The 16,040-nt window shown below is 40.4% G+C and overlaps 1 long non-coding RNA gene across 1 annotated transcript; it reads left to right on the top strand.

Annotated features, from left to right (window-relative positions):
- The first annotated feature begins 4,044 nt into the window (after positions 1–4,044).
- LOC140634640 (uncharacterized) lies at positions 4,045–15,715 on the top strand. The gene is made up of 3 exons (XR_012032046.1): positions 4,045–4,176; positions 5,656–5,710; positions 14,140–15,715. It is a non-coding gene; the product is annotated as an uncharacterized lncRNA (long non-coding RNA).
- Positions 15,716–16,040: the final 325 nt, after the last annotated feature.

The following is a 16,040-nucleotide window of genomic DNA, read 5'->3' on the forward strand; positions in this document are numbered from 1 at the left end:
GGACTTTTCAATAAAAATCACTGTGGAGAGAAAAATAAAAGCCTGCCTTCATCATCTAAGATGCTGATTTTGTTATTTAACCTGTAAGTTCTGTTCTGACGACTTTGCAGACACCAGCCCACCAGATTTCTGCCTTTAATTCCTCCACCTTAGCTCATTTGAAAAGCACATTTTCAGCAAGTTTTCACTCAATTGCCACATTGTCTGATTTAGCCAAATCAGCCACTAGAAGCTTACACAGGATTAAAACATTAGCATTCTCTTACGTCTTGGTCCAAAGATAAATTCTCCGTAGTGAAGCCCACACTCCTGAAATGCTAGTACCACTCAGAGACTGACTTCCTGTATGTAAACTTGCCCCCCCCCACCAACATCATGGGATAGGGAACACAGAAAACATCCTATCAAGCTATACTGGTTGGAAACGACAGCATCTTTTTATCTCTTCTAACTTTAGCTGTACGGGTTTGTGTGTTGGCTTCATTCATACAGGGAGGGAGATGCATGGCAAGGCTTTGTGATGATGCATGGGACAAGACCCCGAATCTCGGGCACTTTCAGGGAATCTCTCCTGCGAGCCCTTAATTCAATTTCTGCCAACATTTCATACCCCCTCCTTCCTCTTCAGCACTTCTCAGGAATACCTGCAGCTGATCTGTTTTTATGGGGAATGAACTGGTGTCCCCAGTGAACAGACTATGGCCTGGTTGGCAAAACTAGATTTATTTTTTTAAGATTTTATTTATTTATTCATGAAGGACACACACACACACACACACAGAGAGAGAGAGAGAGAGAGGCAGAGAGAGGCAGAGACATAGGCAGAGGTAGAAGCAGGCTCCATGCAGGGAGTCTGATGTGGGCCTCGATCCCAGGACTCGAGGATCACGCCCTAGGCCAAAGGCAGGTGCTAAACCTCTGAGCCACCCAGGTGTCCCAAGCAAAACTAGATTTAAATAGAGAGCCCCAGAGAGAAGCAGTTGAAATGATGGCCTGTGGTCAAATACAGTCAAGAGGGCAGCCTTGTTTAAGGAAAGACAGAGAGCTTTATTTTATATTTTTTAAAATATTTTTTATTTTATCCAAGTATAGTTGGCACACAATGTTACATTAGTTTCAGGCACAACATGATGCTATGACAACTCTATACATTATGCTATGTTTACCACAGGTGTAGCTACCATCTGTTACCACACAATGCGACCATAATACCTTGGACTGTATTCCCTATGCTATGCCTTTTGTCCCTGTGACTTATTCATTGGATAACTGGAAGCCAGCCATTCTTCTCTACCTCTCTACATTTGCCAGTTACTCTAGATCTTCTACTCTTTGGGTCATGATCATAGATTTGATAAGAGTTTCTCCACATAGTTCTAATAAAGCTATATTGTGATACTATTTTAGTATTGTAGATTATTACTTTATTAATTTAATTTTTATTAATTGTCTAATGAAGCTATAGTCTTCTCTCATGCCATATTTGTGTTCCTGAAAAACCTTATATTCTGCAAAACTACATGTAAAACCAATGGGACTTGGAAAAAGTTGGGTTAAAATAGGCCACTGAAGGGGCACTTGGGTGGTTCAGTCAGTTGAGTGTCTGACTGTTGATCTTGACTCAGGTCTTGATCTCAGGATCATGAGTTCAAGTCCCACATTGGGCTCCATGCTGAGTGTGAGGCCTACCTAAAAAAATAAAAAGTATACCACTGAAAACCTATGTAACTGTGTAATCAGAGAAGTAAAAAAATAAACAACAATTGCAACCCTTATTAAAATACCAGCACAAAAAAATAAAATAAATAAAATAAAATACCAGCACAGTTAAATCTTCACTGACATTTGTATCTATGTTTACAGACCAAATGTTGTAGCAGCCTTATACACAGGGGTTCATGTTTCCTCCATCAAGATTTAGATCCTTGAAAACATTTGCCTATGATAGACTAGTTTCATTAACATAAAACATAATCTGGGGCTAGACTGCTTCATCAGTCAGTTTTTGTTGACATAGGAAAAACTATCTTTGTAAATTCTTCATCTACATTTACAGCTTCCCCAGATAGCGTAACATAGTGCACTGGTTCTCAGAGTGTGGTCCTCAGACTGGTGGCTTCAGTGTTGTGCAGAGATTTGTTGACCACAAATTTTTAGGCTGTCCTCCAGACCCACTGAACCAAAAACCCCTGAGGAAGGAGATTGGGAAAGAGGAGGAGGCCAGAAATCTATGTTTTAACAAATATTCAAGGTCATTCTGATGCAGGTAAAGTCTCAGGACAACAAACATACTTGAAAACGTGACTGTTCCTGAAGCCTCTACAGCAACCACTTCTTGGAGAAGGCATTTTGCATGACTACAGTTTTTTCCTTAAAGTCTTCAATGTTGCTAAGACTCTGATTTAATTGTGAGAAAGGTGGCTCCTAATGTTGTCAGAACAGGATCACACTGGAAAAATCACCTTTGTACCAACAAGACATCTGTGTTAAACTGACATCAAGTCCCTATTAATCAGTTGCATATGAACCGAGTCACGTTAACGAATCTTATGTTTTGCTAGACAGACTTGATAGAAGTTTTGGGTACAGTGAGAAGAACATAGCCTTTAGGGTCCAACTGAAGTGAATCTGAAAAGTCACTATCTCCTGGGACCTCTCTTCTTCCATCATCAAAGGAGTATCAGGGAGAAGCCTTGTATGTAAATGAGGCAGTATGTGTAATATGTCTAGCATATGGTAGATGCTGAAGTAAATTCTAATTCCTCACCCTTCATTGTTTCCCTTATAAAGCAATTTTTATAAAAAGAAAATCTGGGGAGTCTAGGTGGCTTAGTCAATTAACTGTCTGCCCCTGGCTCAGGTCATGGTCCCAGGGTCCCCCGCATTGGGGTCCCTGCTTGATGGGGAGCCTGCTTCTCCCTTTCCCTCTGCAGCTCCCCCTGCTTGTGTGATCTCTCTCTCTCTCTCTTACTCTCTCTGTCAAATAAAATCATTTAAAAAAAGAAAATTAAAAATAGAAGCTGAATACATTTGTGCAGATCTGATATCTGATTTCCTCCAAGATTATTCTATTTTTTTCTTGTGCCTGGCTCTTGTTGGTCCTAACTTTTATAAGATATCAGGCTAAGATATGCCTTGTGAATCCAATTAAAAGTAAAAACTCTAAATAATGGTCTTGAGGGTGATTTTCTTCAATGAATTTAGTCATTATTAATTTTAATAAAAGTAAGATATTAATATAAAATTCTTTATAATTATAATTAATAATCATTTCATACTGATGAAGATATCCCAAATGTTATCCCAACATAAGAGATGTTTACCTTTGGTTACACAAATAATAGTAATTTCTTTTAAATACCTACCAATATTGTAGTAATAGTGGTAATAGATATTAAAGTCATAGTTCTAATAATATTCGTAGCAATCCCTCATGTTACATCTACAAGAGCAGAGCAAAGTCTGTTATGGCCACAGCAATATTCCCAGTACCTGATACAGTATCAGGAATGAAGTATGTGCTCAATAAATATTCGTTGAGTGAATGAATGTTATGTTTTAAGGAATTCAGAGTGATTGCATCTATATCTCATCTGTATCCCCATAATACCAACATTTGGCAGGCTGAGAAGATAATTAAGTCCATTTTACAGATAAATCAGAAGATCCAGGAAGGTAAAATGACAAGAACGGAAGCTCGGCAAAGGTCTCAAAACTAGTTATTGACAGGGCTTCTGAGTTTTACAACTTAGAATATATAGAGACACAGTCTGCTTTGAAATATTTAGTCTATAGATGAGTTATCTTCCAAATGTGGCTTTCTTCCTCTTCAAGTTTATATTTAGTGTTGGCAGTTGGCCGCCAACATATGCTTTGACTACAACACGAGGTTCAGAGGTCCCTTGCAGAAGCATTCAAGGGAAGAGAGGAGATAATGAATTTTTTCCTGTGGCCTAAGAGCTAAAACCTTCTGCCTAATATCATATTATTTTTATCTAAAATAAAGAATTCTAGAACTTTGAGTAAAATAGATTGTTCTAAGTATATTGTCATTCCTTTGCTCTCATGGCTACCCCTTGAATCTGTGATCTTCAGATAAGCCTGTTTCCACTTGCTAAAGAAGTATCCTTGATGTTGTTCTTTTGTTGTTAGACAAACGGACAGTCCTAAAGAAATGTCAGTCTATGAGCAGACATTCTATCATTTATTAAAGTATGGGTAACTTTCCTACTGAGAATAAGCCAATAGTTTTGGACTTATAGGTGAGAAGAAACAGGAATCAGGGAACTGAGGGAAATCTATAAGATGAGAAATCCAAGAAGTATAGAATCCAATGTTACCGAGTTAAAACAGGAGCTGCAATTTTTAATAGCTCAGCAGCATCTGAATAAGGCACAAGACATAAACCACATCTTCATAGATAATATAAAAAACAATGAAATACCCACATAGATGTTCAAGTAGAAAGTGTGAAAATTATTTATGCAGCTTAATTTAGAATGTTCTATTCTTCCCTCAAGCCTTTGATTTCTCAGTCTTAGTAAAAATAGATCATAGTAACAAGTCAAACGCTATTCCAGTCCACTGTAAAATGACATCTATGTGTAAAGATGGTTTATATGAAAATTGTGTTCAAGAATTCCCTTTTCTCCCCTCTCTCAGATGATGTTTTATTAAAGTAATTTTATCTGATTGATATTTTTATTTTTAAATTTTTTAGTTGGACAGAGAGATGTAGTTCTAACATGGAGACCAGGAGACTCAGAGACTCTTTAGAAAGGCCCAGGCAATGTTCTGCTTTATGCTGATGCTCATGGGCTTGATTTCAGCTAGATTGGAAGATCTGAAAATCTCACTACGCCTTTCTGAGCAGTTTAACAGAATTCTGAAGTAGTTAAAATTTAGAAACTGCATTAAATATAATGTATTTAAATTTGAAACACTAGGGAGACTTTTAAAAAATTTTTTGGAGCTAAGAGCTGATCTTGTTGGATAGGAAAAAAATAGAAAGCATTATTATCTCCCACTCCAATTCATTTGAAGCCGAGGAAAATCTCATTCGATTTCATTCAAATTACGTTCTGGCTCTGTGTGAATGATATATGTTATTTGAGAAAATGAGGGAGATGATCGCCTCTCGGCTAATAGCCCATGAGGAGGGGTGTGTGTGTGTGTGTGCACAGGCACGCACACGCCTTATGAGGGATGGCTTATTTTTTGCAAAAGACCATAGTTAGGATTGTGTTGTAGGGGCTATGAAGGATGGCTTATTTTTTTGCAAAAGACCATAGTTAGGATTGTGTTGTAGGGGCTATGAAGAGTTTTACGGTAAAGTTGAGTAGGAATAACCTTAAATAGTAATTGATTTGTGGCACAATTATCATTTTGATTAACTTAGCCTTTCCCTGTGTCAAGAGGTGGTCCGAGGGCCATGCTAATAGCCTTTTGAATTACTATTTCCTCTTTTTGGTAGTGGAGTTGAAAAGTCCTTTTAAATCACTACTGTATGTCAAAGTCAAGTGTTTTATTCAGTTTGGTTTCTAATTAAAGTTAAAAGAGGGCATGTCAGTCACTGGGAAGTAAGATACACACATTGAACAAAAATACTTCTGTCCTCAACTTTTGTCCCTGAAAATGATGTGAATTTGTCCTTAGGGGGAAAAAGAGACTCTGCAAAGATTCTGCAGTTCAAGGAAAAAAGTTTGGACAGGTAAGGTATGATTTTGGTGACTATGATCTTCTGTGTCCTGCTCCTTGGGTTACAGCATTGGGCAGCCCTCTATCTAACCAAGACCTGCCCCCACCAGCCTTGGAGAAACTCTGTTTGCCAGGTCCCTCATGTCCTCCACCCCACTGAGTCCTGTCCTCCTATATGTTCTCTCCCGTCTTGCCCTCCCTAGAGCGGCAGTCAATTGGTGTGGGACGATTAGTCAACTACTTTCCAGGATCCCCGCTAAAACCTTTGCATTTTAATCAGATCTCCAGAAAAATATTGAAAAATATTAAAGAACATCTTGACTGTGGTAATATTTTCCATGTGATTAAAAGTAGGAAGCAAGAAAATAGTATAAAGCAGGGGTCCGTTTCAGAACTCTTTCTTTGAATTCATTTATTCACTCATCTACTTATAGTCATTCATTTATTTTTCATTCAATAAACTTTTCTCCAGATACTGTATTAGTTTCCTATTGTTTCTGTGGCAAATAACCCTAAACTCAGTGGCTTAGAACAATACAAATTTATTATTACAGTTTTGGAGGACAGAATTTCAAAGCTAGTTTCACCAGGCAATGGTCAAGGTGTTGGCAGGGCTGGTTCTTTCTGGATGCTCTGAGGGAGAATCTGTTTCCTTGCCATTCTCAGCATTCAATGGCTACCTGCATACCTTGGTTCTCAGCCCCTTCCTCTATCCCTGTCCTCTTCATCACATCACTTTCTCCTTTGGCTTTGACTCTTGGCTTCCTCTGATAAGGACTGCTATGATTACACTCAGGTTCACCCAAATAATTCAGGATAATCTCATCTCAAGACTCCTAATCATAAAGTTCCTCCATACTAGCTAGCATTCACAGGTTCTGGAGATTGGGACATGGACCTATGTGGGAGCCATTACTCAGTGACCACAAGCACTGTGTGTAAGGCACGGTGCTTGGTGCTTGCCTTGAGCAATGTAGAACCAATTTAGGGTTTTAGGTTCAAAACTATAGCCAACAGTGGTGCCCGGGTGGCTCAGTCAGTTAAGTGTCTGCCTTTGGCTCAGGTCATGATCTCAGGGTCCTGAGATGGAGCCCCCAGTCTGGCTCCCTGTTCAGCAGGGAGTCTGTTTCTTCTCTCTCTCTCACTCTGCCTCTGTGCCCCACTTGTGCTCTTTCTCTCTCTAAATAAATAAATAAATAAAATATTTAAAATAAAATAAAATAAAATAAACCAATCCCCCAAATCATATGGTTTAGTAAGGAAGGTGAGATACATGTATGATTAACAGATAGAAGGTGAGGATGCAAGGGGACAATGTAGGAAGAAATCCTTGGATGTTCAGAAGGGCGGGGGGAATTTGAATGAAAGTAAATGGGAAGCTTCCACTCAGAGTATTGTTTGAGCCTTAAAGGGAAAAAATGCAGAAGTAAAGACCAGAAAAGCCAGGAAAAGGGCAAACAAATCATTGTTAGAGGGCAAGTGGACAAACCATGCCTAAGATTTTACGTTGAAAGAAGTGGTGGGAAATGTTTCAAAAGAGAGTTCTTGGATCCTAGGTGAGGGGCTTTTTATTATATTGGTAGACAGCAGGAAAGCCAGGGAAGCATTATATGTAGAGGCATGGAGAGATTATACTGGTGACAGCAATGTGTGCCTACTTATTTTTGCTCCATGGTCTGCACATGCAGACATGAGTCTGACATGCTGTCCTTGCTGCAAAACACACCAAGGTAGGGTGTGTGCCAATGGATCAGAGGTTCAGGGACAATGCTAACACACTGCTTTCCTAGATACTTTGCTTCTCACATGTATGTTGTGCACCCTGCGATGAAAACAACAGAATAGTGTAAAACCCAAGAGGACTTTACCAGCTTCTCAGACTCTCTGTTCATCAATTATTTAGCTTCAGATTATTACCTACAAAATCAGATTCTCTTAAGATTTATGATTAGTGCTAGTAGTATTCAAGCTTTTTCATGATGTAGATAAAAAGGAAAAAAACCCACAAAACTGTGGCAACTCAAATGTGAAGACCGTCATATTTAAATTTGTAATAGTATCACTTATTAGTGTTGTGACTTCAAATGGGCCTCTTCAAATTCTCTCTGAATTTTAACAATAATAGTAGCAGCAGTTTTACTAACTCATAGGCCTCTTTTAATGAGATAATATGCAAAGATGCTTTGTACATTCAAAAGGCTATTACAAAAATTAATTCACATTCCAAAAAAATGATACAAAGGCTATCATTGTTGAGAAAATATTTCTCATGGTGTGTTGTATTGACTATAATGCAGATCAAGTTAGAAGAATAAAATGTGCGACCTTTGAAGTGTTGATCCCCTAAACTGGAGCATCTAAGGTTGCCTGATGTTGTCCATCTGACTGGTTTCCATCTTGGGAAGTCATGAAAACCACAGGCAATCTGACTTGAGGCAGATATTGAGAGAGACAGAAAGGGAGCTGATAAATCAGGAATTTAATTAACAGAGTGACTCAGGTGGAAAGGTTGAAGCCTAACTGGGTTTCTGTTTACATTAAACAGATGTGATTTGTAATCTGACTCAATTAGCCAGAAATTAAGTGCATCTTGAGGCAGAAATATCATGGATGTAAATATTCTCTTTTGAAGGAATAAGAAACACTCAGTAAAATGACAACTTTTCAAATCTCTCTGCAGTGTTATGTTAGGGATGCTCTGCCTTTTTCCAGGCCACAAATAGTTATCTTCTTGCCTACCCCATCCCCACCTCCAAATTTGTCTTAATCGAAATTGAAGGTACTATTCCCTTAGTGCCCCAAAGTATTCATGGTAGATACTTACAGATAACATGATAAATGATTCTCTGCTAATATCTTGGCAGTTACTCCAAAGTGTTCGTAACTGCTGTTTCAAGATAGGTAGAGTAAGAATCAAAGCAGGAATATTTCCTTAAAAACAGTCCTACTGTCAATCAATGAGTTCATTGGAGCAGATGCTATTAGAGCAGTCTTCTCTCTATATGGTGTAAGAACAAACTCAGCCTCAATTGAAATACTGAAATGTGTTCTCTCTTCTCATAAGAGACTGCTGGTTTCTGTCAATGTAACAGGAGCAAACCATTGAGGGAGAGGCTGAACCCAAACAAATGTATGATGGAGAAGATTTCAGGGTCTCTACCATCAGGACCCCTCTACTGTGATCCAGGGCCTCAGACCTCTTTCTCAGAATCATCCATGTGTCCTCTTGCATAGCACTTCCGCATCCTCACCACCACATAGCAGGACCCAAGACATTGACATATAAGCCGTGACCACCAACAAAGCAGCATATAGACAGAGGAGGGTGTTTCTGGAGGTGAGCTTCATCCAGTAGGTCATAGCTCAGTTTGACCCAGATCCCTAGAATTGGAGTCTACAGTTCCTTTGGGGGGCCTTCTTTTGCCACTTCTTCTTGAATCCCATAGTCCTTCCTCTGGGCTAAGAAAAAGGGAAGCAAATATTCAGACCTATTTTTTTTTCCCAGGGTGTGTATTGACATGTCAGGAAAGCTTTGCTAATTCTGAGTAGTGGGCACAGAAGTTAGGGACATTGTGATTGTGGTTCTCTAGAGTAGAAGGTTGTTAAACCAGCAGGACACCTGATGTTGGGGAGTGCACCTAGAGGAGGAATGCTCAGCCCCCATGCTGGGGCAGATACTGAGCATCCAGGGATGAATGCTTACAGTCCTAATTCTGATTCTGGACCAGCTTCTGGCTGGTCCACTGCACTCCTACCAAAGCCAAATTATTTTCTTAAGTCTCCTTTTGGTTCTTGGAGAGTAAGATCATTTTCCAAAGCACCTTGGGTCCATTTAGTTTTGCCCCTGCCCTCAGTGCCTCTCACTCCCTTCCCTCACCCCACTCTGTTTTCTGTCCTCAATCTCACTTCTCCTAGGTCTGGCTTCTAGGTTCCCCTCTTGCTTGGTCTCCCCATTCTGCTGCCATACATTCTCTCAGAGAAAAAGAGCTTCATTAGCTGCCTCAGTTCTCATCATGGCATAACCTGCATAACTCCTTTCTCCAGAGCCCTTAACCTAGAGAGCCGCATTGACTTCCTATCCACCGCAGGGCTCAGCCCCGATCTGAGACTCCAGGGCACATTCTGACTCCAGTCAGAGGATATATAAGTAGCCATTTCAATGCAGATCTCTCTAGACATAGGCTTTCCTCATCATCCTCTCTCTAAATCTTTCATGTCATGGCCTATATCTATTGTCATATTCTATAAGACTCTGATTGAAGATTTTTTTTTAAGATTTTATTTATTTATTCATGAGAAACACACAGAGAGAGGCAGAGACACAGGCAGAGGAAAAAGCAGGTTCCCTGCAAGGAGCCCGACGCGGGACTCGATCACCTATCCTGGGATCACGCCAAGAGCCAAAGGCAGATGCTCAACCGCTGAGCCACCCAGGCGTCCCCAAGATCTTTAACAGGAAAAAAAAGTCCATTTTAGACTTCAAGTAGAACTCCCGGCCTGTCCCTTTCAGAATATGGCAGAAGATTCTTGTGGCACTACTTTGAGACATTTGTTCTCCAACGGCTGACTCCAAGAGGTTTCCTTGTAAGGAGGTGATTGTGATGGTCAACACAGTAGACATGAATTACCACCAGGAGTCTCTATGCCTGAACAACTACCAGACTGGATGTAGGGCAGGTGTGCAGCTCTTAGACATCCTGCTGACAGCCCTTCCTCCTGCTTAGCGAAAGCTCAGAATTTGAATGAGCCTATAAAATATAGATCTCAAATCAGTAACCTAACTTTACGCTTTAAGAAAAAGAAGAGCAAATTAAGCCTAAGAGAAGCAGAAGGAAGGACAGGATAGAATAAAACAGAAGTAAGTGAAATAAACAATAGAAAACAGTAGAGAAAAACCAAATGTTGAGTCTTAGAAAAAATCAAGAATACCGACAAAGCTTAGCTAGACTGGTCAAGGAGATAAAAAGAAAGATAAAAAGGAAAGACTCCTTAGTAAAAGCCAGAATGAAAGAGGAAACATCACTACTAGAGTCTAAGGAAATATATGAACAGTTGTATGCCAACAAATTAATAACCTAAATGAAATAGACAACTTCATAGGCACAAACTACTGAAATTGACTCAAGAATAAATAGAAATAGATTTATAAAGTAAAAAGATTGAATTAACAATCAAAAAACATGGTGCTGGGGCAACTGTATATTCACATGCTAAAGAAGAAAGTTGGGCCCCTATCTCACACCATATACAAAAATTAACTCAAAATGGATCAGAGATCTAAATGTAGAAACTGAAAGTATAAAACTCTTAGAAAAAGAACTTAGGAGTAAATCTTTGTGACCTTGGATTAGGCAATGTCTTCTCATATATGACACCAGAAGCATGGGTGACAAAAATAAATTGGACTTCATAAAAATTTTAGATATTTGTGCTTCACAGGACACCACCAAAAATGTCAAAAGACAATCTACAGAATGGAAGAACGTAATAGTTGCAAATCATATACCTGATAAAGAACTTGTATCTAGAATACATTAAGAATGTGTATGACTTAATCATAGTGTACTGTAGACTTTTAAAAAAACTTCATGTTTTCCTGATGCCCCAACATCCCCACAAACAAGCTTTGAGCACTCTGCCAGGTGGGCAGGTACACCTGTGTGATAAGGCTGGTCCTTGTCCATTTCTTGCCCTCCCCTGACTCTGACCTATTGAGATTCAAACACACCAATGAAATCCCCTCATACCTTTTGCATATGTGCCACCCTGACCCCCAATAAAGACACTTGTTCCTTTGTCCTCACCATCCATGGCTCCCCAGCAGCTTAGTTGCACCAATGCGTGGCATGCCATGCCTCCCTCTTCTGGGGTTTTTGAGTATAACACATCTCTTTCACCTACACATGCCTCTCTTATTTTATGTCCATGTCAGAATGATCATGAAAAAAACAAAAACAAAAACACCTGATTTAAAATAACATAATTATTCTTTACAATACAAATAAGGGATCCCTGAGTGGCGCAGCGGTTTGGCGCCTGCCTTTGGCCCAGGGCGCGATCCTGGAGACCCGGGATCAAATCCCACGTCAGGCTCCCCGTGCATGGAGCCTGTTTCTCCCTCTGCCTATGTCTCTGCCTCTCTCTCTCTCTGTGTGACTATCATAAAAAAATAAAAATAAAAATAAAATGACAACCCAGTTTAAAAATGGGCAACGGGGTCAAAGAATCATTTCTCCAAAGAAGGTATATAAATGGTGAATAAACTCATGAAAATATACTCAGTCTCATTAGTCATTAGGAAAATGTAAATCAAAATCACAATGGGATACTGCTTCCCATGAGGATGTTTAATAAAAAAGGTAAACAGGTATCACTGAAGATGAGGTGAGATTAGAATCCTTACATGTTGCTGGTAGGACAGCAAATGGTTCTGTTGCCATGGAAAGTTTGGCAATTCCTTAAATTGCTTAAGATGTAGTATATGCTATATATTATATACTACACACTATAGGTATATACCCAAGAGATTTAAAATCAGATGTCCATACAAAAACTTGCCCATGACTATTCACAGCCACATTATCTTTCATCACTTTTAAATTAAAGTTATAGTCACCGTGTTGTACATTACATCCCAGGACTTATTCATCTTATAACTGGACGTTTGTACCCTTTGACCACCTTCAGAGTAGCATTATCCATAATAACCCCAAAGTGAAAATAACCCAAATGTCCCTCAAATGAAAAATGGATAGACAAAATGTGTGTATCCATATTATAAAATGTTTGGCCATAAAAAGAATATGATTTTGAGACGTGCTCCAACATTATTGAACATTAGAACATGTTCAGTGAAAGAAACCAGACACAAAAGGCCATATATTCTATGCTTCCACATATATGAAATGTCCAGAAAAGGCAAATTCATAGAGGCAGAAAGCAAATTAGTGGTTACCATGGACTGGGAGAATGGGAGATGAGGGCAGAGATTGCTCATGCGTACAGGATTTCAAATTGAGGCAATAAAATGTTCTGGAATTAGTAGTGTTGGGATGTACAACTCTATAGACCTTGGAGCACTGAATATTTTAAACATTTTAAAAGACTGAACTTTGTGGTATATGAATTGTATCTCAATAAAGTTATTTAAGGGACACCTGAGTGGCTCAGTTGGTAAAGTGAGCCTCAATTTCAGCTCAGGTCATGACCTCAGAGCCATGAGGTCAGGCTCTCTGCTGGGCATGGAGCCTACTTAAGATTCTCTCTCTCCCACTCTCTCTGCCTCTCCTCCCCCCCCCTTTCTTTCTCCCTCTCTAATAAAAACGAAAATAAAAATCAAGTTATTATTTAAAAATAAAGCCCCCCAGGGAGCCCCCTTGGCTCCAGTAAACAGTCTAAGCTCCATAGTAGGCGTGGTCCGTCCCATCCCCTTTTTCCATTCATACAGTCTGCAGCACCCACGTGGAGTTGACTTTCCAACCAAGTCGAACTCCCTGTAGGTCCCAGAACCCATTTTACTGATTCTCACCTCCTTGCCTTAGAGCATTAGATTGTTTTTTTTTTTCCCTTTCTTGTCAAATAGCTATTTTACTTTCTTAAAAAAAAAAAAAAAAAAAAAAAAGGATAAAAATCTCAAACAGACAAAAACAAAAAAATAGGAAGACTGGTACAATGAACACCCACCATCTATATCCAATGATTGCTCTTTCCTATCAAATTCTTTCCTATCAAATGACATCAAATTCCTTGATGTCATATAATGCACAGTTCAGGCCTCGCTTTGACTAATCAGCCCCACTACCTTTCATGGCTTTTCTTTCTTTCTAAACAGATCCCTACATGAAGGAACACACACTACATTTGGTTGTTACATCTTTTAAATCTTCCCCAAATCTAGAACACCCCCCACCCCACACCCTCCATTTGAGCTCTTAGATCAAGTCTCGTATTTAATAGACGGGGCCAGTTGTCCAGAAGAATGTCCCACAGTCTGGATCTGTATAATTCTTTCTTTTTTGTCTTACTGAAATAGTTTCTCTGAATTTCCTCTGAGGTACAAGTTAGATCTAAAGGCTCATGATATTCCAGCTGTTTAGAAAGAATACTCCATAGGAGAGATTATGTACTTCATAGTACGCAAATATGCTATTAGCTCACATAGTCTGCATTCAGCCCATAAAACTTTCCATTTTAGAATAGCCCTTCCATTGTCAATTGATTCTGTTTGTGCATAGAGTTTAGTTTAATTTACTTTGTCATAAAGTTAATTCAGGGCTGTAGGCTAGGCTTCTTTCTAAACTGGTATTAGCTGGGTGATGTCATTGTGAATAAGTGTTGTGTTAGCCAACGGGCTACCAAAAAGTGAATAAAGGGTAGCCCCTGTCTTCAGGAGTAGCACTGGGGGCCTCTTGCATTTCATGCATGTCAAGTGTTGGATCATAGGTGGACACAAACACAGTGTGCCAGTGGTACACGCATGGACATACACCACCGTGTCAAGAAGGAGCGTGTCTTCAACAGTGCTGAGCACCTGACCAGGGCCTCAACCATGCTCCAAACTCCAAGATCCCAGGAAGCTGCTGGCTAGGGAACTCCCCAGCACCTCTGCTCTCCTGCCATTCAGAAAGGCTGAAGGCCCAAGAAGTAAACAAAAATACAAAATCAGTAACCTACTCTGTGACTGTTCCTTGAGCACCAAACATGGGATTTGGCTCCAGCCTTCTCAATGTTTACAGTCAAAAAGACAAACAAACAAACTGGTTCATACCGCACACCAGCTGGGCATGCATGCTGGCATTAAGTCAAACCAGAAACCCAAGTTGCTTCAGCTCTCTAGGCTGTAGGGAATCGGATTAGGAGCCAAGATGTTCCTTCCTCTGTGGTCAGCTGGAAAGCCAGGAGCACCCCAACTCTATTCAGCACAGACCTGAGACCTGCTTCTGAGTCCACACCCGATACCCCACTTCTCTTCTGCACCTGCAGATAAACCCAGTTTCCTAGTGTTCTTTCAACATGCAAGTCTCACGCAGGTTTTATATACTGATGGCTCAGTTAGGGCAGTATGATAGGTTTGATCCCTGGTGGCCCAATCAGGATTGATTGTAGAAAAATGCAGCCCTGTCTGGAATTGCTAAAAGGAAATGTTTGAGAGAAGGGAAGCCAGCACCATTTGTACAATGACGGCGGCGAATAAACCAGAGCATTCCAGCAGTTTCTTAATCCCGCTGCAGGCCGTCTTGAAGCGATCCCCAGTTTGCGGGTGCACATTTCTGTGATGTGCTGCATGTCTCTAGACAATTCCCCGCACGGCCTGGGACGTCCCCTTGAAGAAGTGAGGAAATCACTGCGGCGGGCTCCGGTCCCCGGAACTGACCTAAATAGTGGCTTTGCCCCTGATGAAGTAGTGCTGATTGCTTTGTACATGTAGCGTTCATCATCATCAGCCAGGCCCAGCTTCCCTGCTCAGAGACCGAGAGAAAACACAACAGACTGAGCAGAGAGAGCTGAAGAGCACGATTCAGCCAATGATCACGAGGATGCGAAGAGACCACAAGGTACAATGAGCCAAAAACCATGCACCTGAGACCCAGCCTCCCAGGCAGCAAACACCCCTGCCCATCCCTCCCTGCCCGTCCAGGTCACCGCCACCTCCTGCCCCATCAGCAGCAAGTCTTTCCTTTCACATGCATCTGGGGGAGGTAGCCTCCCAACGTCCTATTTTATTACCAGGTGGGGAGATGAATGGTCCTATGGTAAATCCAGAAACACAGAGTGACCCTATCAAATCTTTTTTAAAAATTGTAATATTCGTCTTCATACTCCTGCTGCAAGACCAAAATAAAGTCCAAGTTGTTTGACAAAATGCCATGCAGCTCTGAAAATGGGAGTCTGCGTCTACTATATTACATGTTAGATATATAGAGATACACACACACAGTCACACACACACATATTTATTACTCAGGAGTTTGCATTTAAAAAGTTATAGGCTGCCCATTCATTCCTATCCCTCCTGACAAATAGCTCATGACTATCAGGACAGAAAAGCCTCACGTATTATGACTTTCATTCTGTCTTCGGTCATCAAAAATGAATTTCCCCTGGCAAACTGTTTATTTTGCAAATGAGTTTAAGTGATTCATAGGCTGCTGAAAAATAGCATCTTGAAATTTATTCTTAAACATAGTGCTTTATAAACTTAGTTCACACATATGGTGTTTCCCAGGCAAACATTCAAAGGCACAGGGATCTGTGAGCCTGTGGTGGGGAAGAGACAGGAAGGCCATATGGGGGCAGCGGGGAGGCACCTGCTGGGAGGCCCCCACCGCCTCACCCGGAGGGCT

The sequence above is a fragment of the Canis lupus genome, chromosome 6 (assembly GCF_048164855.1).
Source record: "Canis lupus baileyi chromosome 6, mCanLup2.hap1, whole genome shotgun sequence".
In the NCBI taxonomy this organism is placed as follows: Eukaryota; Metazoa; Chordata; class Mammalia; order Carnivora; family Canidae; genus Canis; species Canis lupus.